At 44.8% G+C, this 15,199-nt stretch overlaps 1 long non-coding RNA gene across 1 annotated transcript; it reads right to left on the reverse strand.

Moving 5' to 3' along the window:
* Positions 1-306: 306 nt before the first annotated feature.
* LOC134893502 (uncharacterized) lies at positions 307-14,899 on the reverse strand. Its single transcript, XR_010171689.1, has 3 exons — positions 14,803-14,899; positions 3,786-3,966; positions 307-936 (listed from the first exon to the last, which is right to left on the reverse strand). It is a non-coding gene; the product is annotated as an uncharacterized LOC134893502 (long non-coding RNA).
* Positions 14,900-15,199: the final 300 nt, after the last annotated feature.

Here is a 15,199-nt window from a genome sequence, read left to right on the forward strand (position 1 = left end):
ATAAGCCTTTGGGCACCATGGTAATGATACCCTCTGCACCCACTAAAGCTATGCCCATGCCCTTACCACACCATGTATACACTTACCATACTGGGTTATTATAGTACCAATAGGCAAAAAAAAAAAAAAACCCACCATACAGCCTATTCCCCATGCAGCTTGCAAATGTTTGCTTCATTTTGGTTTAAAGGAACAGACAGGTACAAGTAGGAACAATTGCATATGGGCTGAACTCTTTAATTGCGATCCTAGTTATGTAATGACTGCTAGGACATAATGAGTAATTGTCTATTATTTCATTGCTTATATCCCTTACTGATCATGTTATACCCCCTATTACCTGACTCCTCTCATTATTATTTTGGATGGAGAATTGTGATACAGGGTCGTACATGTTTTAAGTTCACTGATTGGTCAGTGCTATTTACATATTACAAGTCTTCATGTGTAAAATAGTAATTATTGTTAGTGTGGTAAAAGAGTGAGATGGGAAAGGGTAATTAGTGGTTACCTGTCGCAAAACGCATTTATTTTGAGTGAATAAGATGCACATTTTGGGCGAAAAAGCTACGCAGTGTGACTGAGTCACGCAGGACCTGATATGCCAAGAGGAGCTGTTTAGCACAACTGAAGCCACAGTGGATAAGGACACATCTATACTGTATCTTCAGTCTCTGTTTTCCCCAACAGAGCAGCAAGAACTTTATAACAATGTTTCCGTTACTCTTATCGTAAATGGCAGACCCATTCTAATTGCAGTTCTCCATAGCACATCCGTGGGGCAGTGTATGTGCTCCATTACTGGTGTACAGTACATATTCTGTCTCCTTCATCCATTTGTGGGACTGTTGCATGTATTTCTTGAGTCTTGTGTGCATTTTCCACCATCCTTGTAAAGTACTTATTATTTGAAACCATGGTAGACAAGTGGTCTTACTGCAAGATAAAGGAAAAGATATGGAGATTATTATTGTTATTATTATCCTTTATTTATATGGTGCCACAAGGGTTCCTCAGCGCCCAATTACAGAGTACATAAACAAATAATCAAACAGGAAAACAGCAACTTACAGTTGATGACAGTATAGGACAAGTACAGGGTAAATGAACATAGTTACATCAGCAGATGACACTGGAATAAGTATCAGGTGGCAGAAGACTGCTGGATTTGGTGCAGTTGAAGATTATTCAATTAAGAAAGGATAAGCACATGAGGGAAGAGGGCCCTGCTCGTGAGAGCTTACATTCTAAAGGGGAGGGGTAGACAGACAGGGGTGACACAGATGGGGTACATAGAGAGCGTAGAACAGAGGGTTAGGATGAGATTTGGCTGGGTTTTGTGAAGAAGTGGGTCTTGAGAGCCCGTTTGAAGTTTTGTAGAGAGGTGGAGAGTCTGAGAGGGAGAGGTAGGGATTTCAAGAGAAGTGGTGCAGCACGTGAAAAATCTTGGAGGTAGGAGTGGGAGGAAGTAATCCGTAGGCGGGAGAGTCGGCGTGCATTAGCAGAGCGAAGAGGACGGGTGGGAGTGTAAAGGGAGATAAGGTCAGAGATGTAGATGGGAGAGCAGTGGGTGAGGGCTTTGTAAGCAAGTGTGAGAAGCTTGAAATGGATTCTGAAAGGGTAGGGGAGCCAGTGAAGGTCTAGTAAGAGAGGAGAGGTGGACGTAGTGCGTTTGGTGAGGAAGATGAGACGGGCAGCAGCATTGAGGATAGATTGGAGTGGAGAGAGGTATTTGTCAGGAATGCCAGTCAGGAGGAGATTACAGTAGTCCAGTCTGGAGATGACCAGTGAGTGGATAAGAGTCTTAGTAGCATCCTGGGTCAGAAAGGGTCTGATCCTGGAAATATTTTTTAGATGAAAACGGCAGGTTTGTGAGAGGTGCTGAATGTGTGGTTTGAAGGAGAGGGAGGAGTCAAGGATTACTCCAAGACAGTGCACTTCGGGGCTAGAGGTGATAGTATTGCCATCAATAGATAATGAGATTGTAGGAGGTGAGGTTATGCGGGAGGGAGGGAAGATGATCAGCTCGGTCTTAGACATGTTAAGTTTAAGAAAGCACTGGGACATCCAGGAAGAGGTAGCAGAGAGACAGTTGGAGATACGAGTGAGGAGAGCAGGGGAGAGGTCTGGAGAGGAAAGATAGATTTGGGTGTCATCAGCATAGAGATGATATTGGAAACCAAAGGAACTAATGAGCTTACCTAGTAAGGACATATAGAGAGAGAAGAGAAGAGGACCAAGGACAGAACCTTGGGGTACCCCTACAGTTAGTGGAAGTGAGGGGGGAGGTAGAGTCATGAGAGGAGACAGAGAATGAACGGTCAGAAAGGTAGGAGGACAGCCAAGAGAGGGCAGTGTCATGCAGACCAATGGAGTGAAGGATTTGCAGTAGGAGAGGATGGTCCACAGTGTCAAAAGCAGCAGAGAGATCAAGTAGAATAAGTAGAGAGTAGTGTCCCTTAGATTTAGCAGCATGGAGGTCATTGCATACTTTTGTAAGGGCAGTTTCAGTGGAGTAGAGAGGACGGAAGCCAGACTGGAATGGGTCAAGCAGTGAGTGTGAGGAAAGAAAGGAAGTAAGGCGGTTGTAGACAATACGCTCAAGGAGTTTGGAGGCAAAAGGGAGGAGAGAGATGGGTCGGTAGTTGGAGAGAGTGTTTGGATCAAGGGTAGGTTTTTTTTAAGAATAGGAGAGATGAGTGCATGCTTGAAGGCAGAGGGACAGTGCCTGATGAGAGGGAGAGATTGAGAAGGTGGGAAAGATGGGAACAAGCAGAAGGAGAGAGGTAGCGGAGGAGGCGGGAGGGGATAGGGTCAAGTGGGGAGGTGGTGAGGGAACAGGAACGAATGAGGGCCATGACTTCCCCTCCAGATGCATGGGAGAAAGATGACAGAGTTGGTGCGAGGGATGGGGAGGGTTGGTAAGGGATGGGAGAAGGCTGGTTACTGATGGTCTGGTGTGATGTGATGTCCTGACGTATGGAGTCAATTTTGGATGTGTAGTAAGTGGCAAAGTCAAGAACAGAGAGTGAGGAGGGGAGACGAGGTGGAGGTGGGCAGGGGAGTGAGTTGAGAGTGGCAAAGAGGCGGCGGGGGTTGGAAGACTGGGAGGAGATGAGGTTCTTGAAGTATGACTGTTTAGCAAGAGAAAGGGCATCACTGAAGGATGAGAGCATAAGTTTGAAATGGATGAAGTCTGCCTTAGAGCGTGATTTCCTCCAGTGTCGCTCAGCAGTACGTGAGCATTTTTGCAGATATCTGGTGCATTTGGTGTGCCAGGGTTGAGGTGTTAATTTGCGAGGGTGAATAGTGGTTGTTGGAGCAACAGAGTCGAGAGCAGAAGTAAGGGATGCATTGTATGTGGAAGTGGCTTGTTCAGGGCATGAGAGAGAGAGAATAGGAGAGAGAATTGAGTCAAACAGGGAGGAAAGGAATGTGGTGTCAATAGCTTCAATGTTATGCTTGGTGATGGTAGCCTTAGGAGGTAGAGATGGGGAAGTCGAGAGAGATAGGTTAAAGGAGAGCAGGTGGTGGTCAGTGAGGGGAAATGGGGAGTTGGAAAAATCAGAAATATCACAGCGGTGAGTGAAGACCAGATCCAGTGAGCTCCCATTCACAGATGGCTCATTACCAAAGAGAAGAGATTACACTGTAATTGTGGAGTTTCTGGAGCTTTTCTTTGTTATTGTAATAATCCAGTAGAAAACGTATTACTTGTATTTTATAATGTTGGACTGAAGCATTGTTTACTCGAAACATCGCTGCTTTACATTTAATAAACTGACCTTTTATTCAGCAGACAATAAGATGAGGGCAGCCCTTCCATCCGTGAAGGAGAGCTGGTCACCTGCCGTTTCCACTATGCTACACAGTAAGGTGAGTTAAGGACACATTTTCTTGTACTATATATTCAGTGTTCTACTGCTGTTCCCGAGGATGAGACTATAGCAATGCTATCCCAGGAGTCTGAAGACAACGAAGTATAAAATGTGAGATGTGTGTTAAATGTGTGCATGCACATGTAGCACAAAGGTAATTCAACCCACGTAAAACTCTCTTAGATAAAAATGTGCCAAACACATTTGCTTTGAAATTTCTTATTTCTTTGTTAGACAAATAAATTATATTTGTGCCCAAAAGACTAGTTCACAAACAGACACTGGAATTCTAATCATCATCTCTAGTACATTTTGGATAACTACCCCCAAAAAATCTAGGTGTACAGTAAGTCACACTTTACACACACAGGACATGAGGAGGATGTCTGTCCCATAGATGATGGGAGTAAGATGGGAGCTTCTGTGGTAGGGACTCATTAGTGGGTGTTATACAGCCATTCCTTTCTTTTCCATTGACTTACGTTTCTTCTACAATGTTGCATATATATAAAATAAGGGTACGATATCTCTTACCAAATGTCTAAAATAACAAATATGAGCTGTGCTATGCTATACTTGTTGTTCATGAATCAGACCTGAAATATACTGTATGCTAGTGGTGCAGAGCTGAGTGAATCATGATATGCTCCCTACTAAGCATTAATACATAGCTTAAATGCGATTTTTCATGCTTTCGTATTTTCCCTCTTATAATTAGAGATGAGCGGGTTCGGTTCCTCTGAATCCGAACCCGCCCGAACTTCAGGTTTTTTACACGGGTCCGAGCAGGCTCGGATCTTCCCGCCTTGCTCGGCTAACCCGAGCGCGCCCGAACGTCATCATCACGCTGTCGGATTCTCGCGATGCTCGGATTCTATCGCGAGACTCGGATTCTATATAAGGAGCCGCGCGTCGCCGCCATTTTCACACGTGCATTGAGAGTCATAGGGAGAGGACGTGGCTGGCGTCCTCTCCGTTTAGAGAAGAGAGAGACACAGTATTTTGGGGAGCATTATTAGGAGGAGTACTACTATACTGTATACTACTATACTACTTGCTGAAGTGATATTTATAGATTAGATAGTGTGACTGTAAGTGTATTATCTGACTTGTGGGGGAGACACTGACAGTGGGGAGCAGTTAGAGTCTGAGAGCAGGACTCAGGAGTACATATAACGTACAGTGCACACTTTTGCTGCCAGAGTCAGTGCCACACTGCCATTGTTGTGACCACACTGACCACCAGTATAATAATATATTTTGTGATTGTCTGCTTAGGCCTCGGAGTACTAGTTGCAAGTTGCAACGTGACCTGAAGTGACCACCAGTTTAATAATCAATCACCACCAGTTTAATATATATATATATATATATATATATATATAATTGTATATAATATATATATATATATATAATATTGTATACCACCTACCCGTGTTTTTTTTTTTTTCATTCTTCTTTATACATACTACTATAGTAGCTTACTGTAGCAGTCTGCGGTGCTGTGCTGACCTGACAGTGTCCAGCAGGTCCGTCATCAGTCATTACATAATAAATATATATAGTACCTGTCCGGCTGCAGTACTAGTGATATTATATTGATTTCATCTCATTATCAATAATTTATCATCCAGTCTAGACTCTATATTAGCAGCAGACACAGTACGTTAGTCCACGGCTGTAGCTACCTCTGTGTCGGCACTCGGCAGTCCATCCATAATTGTATACCACCTACCCGTGGTTTTTTTTTTCTTTCTTCTTTGTACATACTACTATAGAGTATAGTAGCTTACTGTAGCAGTCTGCGGTGCTGCTGAGCTGACAGTGTCCAGCAGGTCCGTCATCAGTCATCATTACCTAATAAATATATTATCTACCTGTCCGGCTGCAGTACTAGTGATATTATATATACATACATATATATATTGATTTCATCTCATTATCAATCATCCAGTCTATATTAGCAGCAGACACAGTACGTTAGTCCACGGCTGTAGCTACCTCTGTGTCGGCACTCGGCAGTCCATCCATAATTGTATACCACCTACCCGTGGTTTTTTTTTTTTTCTTTCTTCTTTGTACATACCACTATAGAGTATAGTAGCTTACTGTAGCAGTCTGCGGTGCTGCTGAGCTGACAGTGTCCAGCAGGTCCGTCATCAGTCATCATTACCTAATAAATATATTATCTACCTGTCCGGCTGCAGTACTAGTGATATTATATATACATACATATATATATTGATTTCATCTCATTATCAATCATCCAGTCTATATTAGCAGCAGACACAGTACGTTAGTCCACGGCTGTAGCTACCTCTGTGTCGGCACTCGGCAGTCCATCCATAATTGTATACCACCTACCCGTGGTTTTTTTTTTTCTTTCTTCTTTGTACATACTACTATAGAGTATAGTAGCTTACTGTAGCAGTCTGCGGTGCTGCTGAGCTGACAGTGTCCAGCAGGTCCGTCATCAGTCATCATTACCTAATAAATATATTATCTACCTGTCCGGCTGCAGTACTAGTGATATTATATATACATACATATATATATTGATTTCATCTCATTATCAATCATCCAGTCTATATTAGCAGCAGACACAGTACGTTAGTCCACGGCTGTAGCTACCTCTGTGTCGGCACTCGGCAGTCCATCCATAATTGTATACCACCTACCCGTGTTTTTTTTTTTTTCTTTCTTCTTTGTACATACTACTATAGTATAGTAGCTTACTGTAGCAGTCTGCGGTGCTGCTGAGCTGACAGTGTCCAGCAGGTCCGTCATCAGTCATCATTACCTAATAAATATATTATCTACCTGTCCGGCTGCAGTACTAGTGATATTATATATATACATACATATATATATTGATTTCATCTCATTATCAATCATCCAGTCTATATTAGCAGCAGACACAGTACGTTAGTCCACGGCTGTAGCTACCTCTGTGTCGGCACTCGGCAGTCCATCCATAATTGTATACCACCTACCCGTGGTTTTTTTTTTTCTTTCTTCTTTGTACATACTACTATAGTATAGTAGCTTACTGTAGCAGTCTGCGGTGCTGCTGAGCTGACAGTGTCCAGCAGGTCCGTCATCAGTCATCATTACCTAATAAATATATTATCTACCTGTCCGGCTGCAGTACTAGTGATATTATATATACATACATATATATATATTGATTTCATCTCATTATCAATCATCCAGTCTATATTAGCAGCAGACACAGTACGTTAGTCCACGGCTGTAGCTACCTCTGTGTCGGCACTCGGCAGTCCATCCATAATTGTATACCACCTACCCGTGGTTTTTTTTTTTTCTTTCTTCTTTGTACATACCACTATAGAGTATAGTAGCTTACTGTAGCAGTCTGCGGTGCTGCTGAGCTGACAGTGTCCAGCAGGTCCGTCATCAGTCATCATTACCTAATAAATATATTATCTACCTGTCCGGCTGCAGTACTAGTGATATTATATATACATACATATATATATTGATTTCATCTCATTATCAATCATCCAGTCTATATTAGCAGCAGACACAGTACGTTAGTCCACGGCTGTAGCTACCTCTGTGTCGGCACTCGGCAGTCCATCCATAATTGTATACCACCTACCCATGGTTTTTTTTTTTCTTTCTTCTTTGTACATACTACTATAGAGTATAGTAGCTTACTGTAGCAGTCTGCGGTGCTGCTGAGCTGACAGTGTCCAGCAGGTCCGTCATCAGTCATCATTACCTAATAAATATATTATCTACCTGTCCGGCTGCAGTACTAGTGATATTATATATACATACATATATATATTGATTTCATCTCATTATCAATCATCCAGTCTATATTAGCAGCAGACACAGTACGTTAGTCCACGGCTGTAGCTACCTCTGTGTCGGCACTCGGCAGTCCATCCATAATTGTATACCACCTACCCGTGTTTTTTTTTTTTTCTTTCTTCTTTGTACATACTACTATAGTATAGTAGCTTACTGTAGCAGTCTGCGGTGCTGCTGAGCTGACAGTGTCCAGCAGGTCCGTCATCAGTCATCATTACCTAATAAATATATCATCTACCTGTCCGGCTGCAGTACTAGTGATATTATATATATACATACATATATATATTGATTTCATCTCATTATCAATCATCCAGTCTATATTAGCAGCAGACACAGTACGTTAGTCCACGGCTGTAGCTACCTCTGTGTCGGCACTCGGCAGTCCATCCATAATTGTATACCACCTACCCGTGGTTTTTTTCTTTTCTTTCTTCTTTGTACATACTACTATAGAGTATAGTAGCTTACTGTAGCAGTCTGCGGTGCTGCTGAGCTGACAGTGTCCAGCAGATCCGTCATCAGTCATCATTACCTAATAAATATATCATCTACCTGTCCGGCTGCAGTACTAGTGATATTATATATACATACATATATATATTGATTTCATCTCATTATCAATCATCCAGTCTATATTAGCAGCAGACACAGTACGTTAGTCCACGGCTGTAGCTACCTCTGTGTCGGCACTCGGCAGTCCATCCATAATTGTATACCACCTACCCGTGGTTTTTTTTTTTCTTTCTTCTTTGTACATACTACTATAGTATAGTAGCTTACTGTAGCAGTCTGCGGTGCTGCTGAGCTGACAGTGTCCAGCAGGTCCGTCATCAGTCATCATTACCTAATAAATATATTATCTACCTGTCCGGCTGCAGTACTAGTGATATTATATATACATACATATATATATATATATTGATTTCAGCTCATTATCATCCAGTCTATATTAGCAGCAGACACAGTACGGTAGTCCACGGCTGTAGCTACCTCTGTGTCGGCACTCGGCAGTCCATCCATAAGTATACTAGTATCCATCCATCTCCATTGTTTACCTGAGGTGCCTTTTAGTTGTGCCTATTAAAATATGGAGAACAAAAATGTTGAGGTTCCAAAATTAGGGAAAGATCAAGATCCACTTCCACCTCGTGCTGAAGCTGCTGCCACTAGTCATGGCCGAGACGATGAAATGCCAGCAACGTCGTCTGCCAAGGCCGATGCCCAATGTCATAGTACAGAGCATGTCAAATCCAAAACACCAAATATCAGTAAAAAAAGGACTCCAAAACCTAAAATAAAATTGTCGGAGGAGAAGCGTAAACTTGCCAATATGCCATTTACCACACGGAGTGGCAAGGAACGGCTGAGGCCCTGGCCTATGTTCATGGCTAGTGGTTCAGCTTCACATGAGGATGGAAGCACTCAGCCTCTCGCTAGAAAACTGAAAAGACTCAAGCTGGCAAAAGCACCGCAAAGAACTGTGCGTTCTTCGAAATCCCAAATCCACAAGGAGAGTCCAATTGTGTCGGTTGCGATGCCTGACCTTCCCAACACTGGACGTGAAGAGCATGCGCCTTCCACCATTTGCACGCCCCCTGCAAGTGCTGGAAGGAGCACCCGCAGTCCAGTTCCTGATAGTCAGATTGAAGATGTCAGTGTTGAAGTACACCAGGATGAGGAGGATATGGGTGTTGCTGGCGCTGGGGAGGAAATTGACCAGGAGGATTCTGATGGTGAGGTGGTTTGTTTAAGTCAGGCACCCGGGGAGACACCTGTTGTCCGTGGGAGGAATATGGCCGTTGACATGCCTGGTGAAAATACCAAAAAAATCAGCTCTTCAGTGTGGAGGTATTTCAACAGAAAAGCGGACAACAGGTGTCAAGCCGTGTGTTGCCTTTGTCAAGCTGTAATAAGTAGGGGTAAGGACGTTAACCACCTCGGAACATCCTCCCTTATACGTCACCTGCAGCGCATTCATAATAAGTCAGTGACAAGTTCAAAAACTTTGGGTGACAGCGGAAGCAGTCCACTGACCAGTAAATCCCTTCCTCTTGTAACCAAGCTCACGCAAACCACCCCACCAACTCCCTCAGTGTCAATTTCCTCCTTCCCCAGGAATGCCAATAGTCCTGCAGGCCATGTCACTGGCAATTCTGACGATTCCTCTCCTGCCTGGGATTCCTCCGATGCATCCTTGCGTGTAACGCCTACTGCTGCTGGCGCTGCTGTTGTTGCTGCTGGGAGTCGATGGTCATCCCAGAGGGGAAGTCGGAAGACCACTTGTACTACTTCCAGTAAGCAATTGACTGTCCAACAGTCCTTTGCGAGGAAGATGAAATATCACAGCAGTCATCCTGCTGCAAAGCGGATAACTGAGGCCTTGACAACTATGTTGGTGTTAGACGTGCGTCCGGTATCCGCCGTTAGTTCACAGGGAACTACACAATTTCTTGAGGTAGTGTGCCCCCGTTACCAAATACCATCTAGGTTCCACTTCTCTAGGCAGGCGATACCGAAAATGTACACAGACCTCAGAAAAAGACTCACCAGTGTCCTAAAAAATGCAGCTGTACCCAATGTCCACTTAACCACGGACATGTGGACAAGTGGAGCAGGGCAGGGTCAGGACTATATGACTGTGACAGCCCACTGGGTAGATGTATGGACTCCCGCCGCAAGAACAGCAGCGGCGGCACCAGTAGCAGCATCTCGCAAACGCCAACTCTTTCCTAGGCAGGCTACGCTTTGTATCACCGCTTTCCAGAATACGCACACAGCTGAAAACCTCTTACGGCAACTGAGGAAGATCATCGCGGAATGGCTTACCCCAATTGGACTCTCCTGTGGATTTGTGGCATCGGACAACGCCAGCAATATTGTGTGTGCATTAAATATGGGCAAATTCCAGCACGTCCCATGTTTTGCACATACCTTGAATTTGGTGGTGCAGAATTTTTTAAAAAACGACAGGGGCGTGCAAGAGATGCTGTCGGTGGCCAGAAGAATTGCGGGACACTTTCGGCGTACAGGCACCACGTACAGAAGACTGGAGCACCACCAAAAACTACTGAACCTGCCCTGCCATCATCTGAAGCAAGAAGTGGTAACGAGGTGGAATTCAACCCTCTATATGCTTCAGAGGTTGGAGGAGCAGCAAAAGGCCATTCAAGCCTATACAATTGAGCACGATATAGGAGGTGGAATGCACCTGTCTCAAGCGCAGTGGAGAATGATTTCAACGTTGTGCAAGGTTCTGATGCCCTTTGAACTTGCCACACGTGAAGTCAGTTCAGACACTGCCAGCCTGAGTCAGGTCATTCCCCTCATCAGGCTTTTGCAGAAGAAGCTGGAGACATTGAAGGAGGAGCTAACACGGAGCGATTCCGCTAGGCATGTGGGACTTGTGGATGGAGCCCTTAATTCGCTTAACAAGGATTCACGGGTGGTCAATCTGTTGAAATCAGAGCACTACATTTTGGCCACCGTGCTCGATCCTAGATTTAAAGCCTACCTTGGATCTCTCTTTCCGGCAGACACAAGTCTGCTGGGGTTGAAAGACCTGCTGGTGAGAAAATTGTCAAGTCAAGCGGAACGCGACCTGTCAACATCTCCTCCTTCACATTCTCCCGCAACTGGGGGTGCGAGGAAAAGGCTCAGAATTCCGAGCCCACCCGCTGGCGGTGATGCAGGGCTGTCTGGAGTGACTGCTGATGCTGACATCTGGTCCGGACTGAAGGACCTGACAACGATTACTGACATGTCGTCTACTGTCACTGCATATGATTCTCTCACCATTGAAAGAATGGTGGAGGATTATATGAGTGACCGCATCCAAGTAGGCACGTCAGACAGTCCGTACTTATACTGGCAGGAAAAAGAGGCAATTTGGAGGCCCTTGCACAAACTGGCTTTATTCTACCTAAGTTGCCCTCCCACAAGTGTGTACTCCGAAAGAGTGTTTAGTGCCGCCGCTCACCTTGTCAGCAATCGGCGTACGAGGTTACATCCAGAAAATGTGGAGAAGATGATGTTCATTAAAATGAATTATAATCAATTCCTCCGTGGAGACATTGACCAGCAGCAATTGCCTCCACAAAGTACACAGGGAGCTGAGATGGTGGATTCCAGTGGGGACGAATTGATAATCTGTGAGGAGGGGGATGTACACGGTGATATATCGGAGGATGATGATGAGGTGGACATCTTGCCTCTGTAGAGCCAGTTTGTGCAAGGAGAGATTAATTGCTTCTTTTTTGGTGGGGGTCCAAACCAACCCGTCATTTCAGTCACAGTCGTGTGGCAGACCCTGTCACTGAAATGATGGGTTGGTTAAAGTGTGCATGTCCTGTTTATACAACATAAGGGTGGGTGGGAGGGCCCAAGGACAATTCTATCTTGCACCTCTTTTTTCTTTAATTTTTCTTTGCGTCATGTGCTGTTTGGGGGTTTTTTTTTGGAAGGGACATCCTGCGTGACACTGCAGTGCCACTCCTAGATGGGCCCGGTATTTGTGTCGGCCACTAGGGTCGCTTATCTTACTCACACAGCTACCTCATTGCGCCTCTTTTTTTCTTTGCGTCATGTGCTGTTTGGGGAGGGTTTTTTGGAAGGGACATCCTGCGTGACACTGCAGTGACACTCCTGGATGGGCCCGGTGTTTGTGTTGGCCACTAGGGTCGCTTATCTTACTCACACAGCTACCTCATTGCGCCTCTTTTTTTCTTTGCGTCATGTGCTGTTTGGGGAGGGTTTTTTGGAAGGGACATCCTGCGTGACACTGCAGTGACACTCCTAGATGGGCCCGGTGTTTGTGTCGGCCACTAGGGTCGCTTATCTTACTCACACAGCTACCTCATTGCGCCTCTTTTTTTCTTTGCGTCATGTGCTGTTTGGGGAGGGTTTTTTGGAAGGGACATCCTGCGTGACACTGCAGTGACACTCCTAGATGGGCCCGGTGTTTGTGTCGGCCACTAGGGTCGCTTATCTTACTCACACAGCTACCTCATTGCGCCTCTTTTTTTCTTTGCGTCATGTGCTGTTTGGGGAGGGTTTTTTGGAAGGGACATCCTGCGTGACACTGCAGTGACACTCCTAGATGGGCCCGGTGTTTGTGTCGGCCACTAGGGTCGCTTATCTTACTCACACAGCTACCTCATTGCGCCTCTTTTTTTCTTTGCATCATGTACTGTTTGGGGAGGGTTTTTTGGAAGGGACATCCTGCGTGACACTGCAGTGACACTCCTAGATGGCCCGGTGTTTGTGTCGGCCACTAGGGTCGCTTATCTTACTCACACAGCTACCTCATTGCGCCTCTTTTTTTCTTTGCGTCATGTGCTGTTTGGGGAGGGTTTTTTGGAAGGGACATCCTGCGTGACACTGCAGTGACACTCCTAGATGGGCCCGGTGTTTGTGTTGGCCACTAGGGTCGCTTAGCTTAGTCATCCAGCGACCTAGGTGCAAATTTTAGGACTAAAAATAATATTGTGAGGTGTGAGGTATTCAGAATAGACTGAAAATGAGTGTAAATTATGGTTTTTGAGGTTAATAATACTTTGGGATCAAAATGACCCCCAAATTCTATGATTTAAGCTGTTTTTTAGTGTTTTTTGAAAAAAACACCCGAATCCGACAAAAAAAATTCGGTGAGGTTTTGCCAAAACGCGGTCGAACCCAAAACACGGCCGCGGAACCGAACCCAAAACCAAAACACAAAACCCGAAAAATTTCCGGCGCTCATCTCTACTTATAATTGAGGTGCAAATGCATCCATCTCTAAGTGGGACTGTAGCTGAACCTGGGCTCTTAGTTCTAGCATGGACAACAGATACACTTCTGTCCCTGTCCACAAGCCATTCCACCACCACTCCTACTTCAAGAAACCGCACTGACACAAATGGACAGCACGTCTGTACTGTTGCGACAAGGAAGCACCTCTGCCTATCTGTCTTGGCATCACAAATCCCCCACTCAATACCATTGGTAGTTGTAGTACCCAGGTTGTATATGGCATTTATTGTGAATCTGCCCAGACATATTTAATGTAAACTGTCAGGAAGCATTAGAGAGGGTCTTGGCATGGATTGGGCACAGAGGCCAACTTCAAGTGTTGTGCTGATAAAGGGGAGTGTGCTTACTGGAGGCAAAAAAGTACCCTGATACCTTCCTCCTATAAAAGTTTAGATTCAGAGATTTTAAATAAAAGGTTGTGTCCATTTTCTCTCCACTGCTTGGGGTCATGCCTAAAGGGCCAGCCCAACCTGTATTCTAAGAGAGTAGAGCGCCAGCCAGCTGAGGGCGCCACAAGTAACAGAAAAGCTCCCTGCTGTGAGTCACCAGACACAGTTCAGCACCCAGCACCACCACACAGAGGAGGGAAGAGGAGGAAAGATGCCAGGGTTGCAACTCCACAGTGGTGTATGTAGACACACAGTCTACCCTTCCTCTCAGCAACAGCGTACCTGGAGTCCAGCAAAGAGTGAGGGGGATAGGAGGGGGCAGGAGGCGGTGATGTGCTATTGCTTTATTGTGTGAAGAATGGTGTATGGTTGAGGGTAGAGGGTCAGGTAGTATACCTGTCTATGATCCTGATTTGCAAAAAGTATGGAGATAAACATGTCCAGGAAGATAAAATAATACATTCTCATTTTGCTTAAGTGATACTTTACCATATTTAGGATTCATATTAGTGTGTCCTGTATAGTTGATCAAATAATCTAAATAATTGCAACACTATTCCTGCACAGATGCCATTTCTGTCTATGTCTGTCACTAGGATTGCAAATCATTCTGCCTACTGAACATACAGTATGCCCCTATCATGCACTGTTACAAAACCTAAGCAGTGCCCACCTATCCTATCACCTAAACGGTAGTTAATGAATGACTTGCTTTAGTGATTTTGGGGAAAGGCAGTATCTGTATTTTCTTGCATAAATATAATGCAGCACCAATGACCAATAGAATACATGCACAATGAGTGGTAGACTAAAGATAGTGACCAAAAGATTTCCCCCCTTTCCCGGATTTAGCAACATCCCTCCTTGTACCCGTTATATGTTCAATTCTATTAACCTCTACCTACCTTTATGAAAGATAACTTCTTCCTTGGTGCACAATTCATGGCATTTTGCTGTGAGGGGAGGGAATCAATGATGCAGTCAGGCCATGCCCCCATAAGCTGGCACCTGGAAATATTATAAAAGTTGGTAAATATTCAGTACGGTTATTTTTTTCAAGACACTATTAACCTTCTAGTATGTTTCTCTAACGTCCTAGTGGATGCTGGGAACTCCGTAAGGACCATGGGGAATAGCGGGCTCCGAAGGAGGCTGGGCACTCTAGAAAGATCTTAGACTACCTGGTGTGCACTGGCTCCTCCCACTATGACCCTCCTCCAAGCCTCAGTTAGATTTCGTGCCCGGCCGAGGTTGGATGCACACTAGGGGCTCTCCTGAGCTCTTAGAAAGTTATAGTCTTAG

The sequence above is a fragment of the Pseudophryne corroboree genome, chromosome 1 (genome assembly GCF_028390025.1).
Source record: "Pseudophryne corroboree isolate aPseCor3 chromosome 1, aPseCor3.hap2, whole genome shotgun sequence".
Classification (NCBI taxonomy): domain Eukaryota; kingdom Metazoa; phylum Chordata; class Amphibia; order Anura; family Myobatrachidae; genus Pseudophryne; species Pseudophryne corroboree.